Source organism: Elephantulus edwardii, unplaced genomic scaffold, assembly GCF_000299155.1.
Source record: "Elephantulus edwardii isolate Elephantulus edwardi_28Jun2011 unplaced genomic scaffold, EleEdw1.0 scaffold00005, whole genome shotgun sequence".
NCBI classification, from domain to species: domain Eukaryota; kingdom Metazoa; phylum Chordata; class Mammalia; order Macroscelidea; family Macroscelididae; genus Elephantulus; species Elephantulus edwardii.
In genome coordinates, this window is record NW_006399755.1 from 20,538,880 (window position 1) to 20,539,790 (window position 911).

Genomic DNA, 911 nt, shown 5'->3' on the forward strand with positions numbered 1-911 from the left:
AAAAACTGGTTCTTAGTTCTTCCAAAAGGGAGAGTCTGTAGAGTTTCACTGTTTCAGCAAAGCCCGCACCGAGGTTTGCATCACTAGGTGTTCTGAGGGAAAAAGATGGGCATTCTCCTTTCATTCCATTTACAGAGTTGAAAACTACAATGGTCAACTATATGTTGATTCCAACTCATTCAACAGCAACAAGATTATGAAGATGCATTGTGTTTCAAACATTCCTTCATTCACATTGTGTTTCATACAATTATTATCATACATTGTTTGTTGTTTTTATGTGCTGTCAAGTTGCTTGTGACTCATTGTGACTCTCTGTATAACGACCCTAATTCCTTATCTACCCTGTGCCAATCTTAGTCTTTGATACACATACTCCCATTATCCTAGTCACTAGTGAGGGTCTTCCTCTCATGCTGTCCCTCCATCCTCCCAAGCATTATGTGTCTCTGCAGTGACTAGTTCTCCGTGCAATATGCCCAATATATGTCAGAAGAAGCTTTGGAATCCTTGCCTCCAAGGAGCAGCCTAGTTTCACTCTCTCTAGGACGAACCTGTTTGTTTTCCTAGCAGTCCATGGTATAGTTGATACTTTTCTCCAGAACCACAGCTCAAAGGCATCAATTCTCCTTCTGTCATCCCTAGTCATTGTCCAGCTTTCTGATGCATAGCAAGTAATTGTGAAGACTATGGCCTGGATCAGGCAAACCTTAGTCTCCAAACTGACATCATTGCTGTTCAGTACTCTGGAGAGGTCCTTGACAGCCGACTTTCCCAGTGCAATTTGTCTTTTGATTTCCTGGGTGCTTTTTGGTATTAGAGTATTGATTGTGAAGCCAAGCAAAATTAATCTTTATTGAATTATCCACCATTACTCCATCTTTTCATGTCCTCTCCAAATCTTTCCTGTG

The 911-nt window shown here is 41.1% G+C and overlaps 1 protein-coding gene across 1 annotated transcript in view; it reads right to left on the reverse strand.

The window, feature by feature from the left end:
* The window catches only part of LOC102847908 (cytochrome P450 2J2-like), a 45,779-nt gene that overhangs the window by 6,681 nt on the left and 38,187 nt on the right, over positions 1 to 911 (reverse strand). The gene's annotated exons all lie outside the window — the stretch shown is intronic.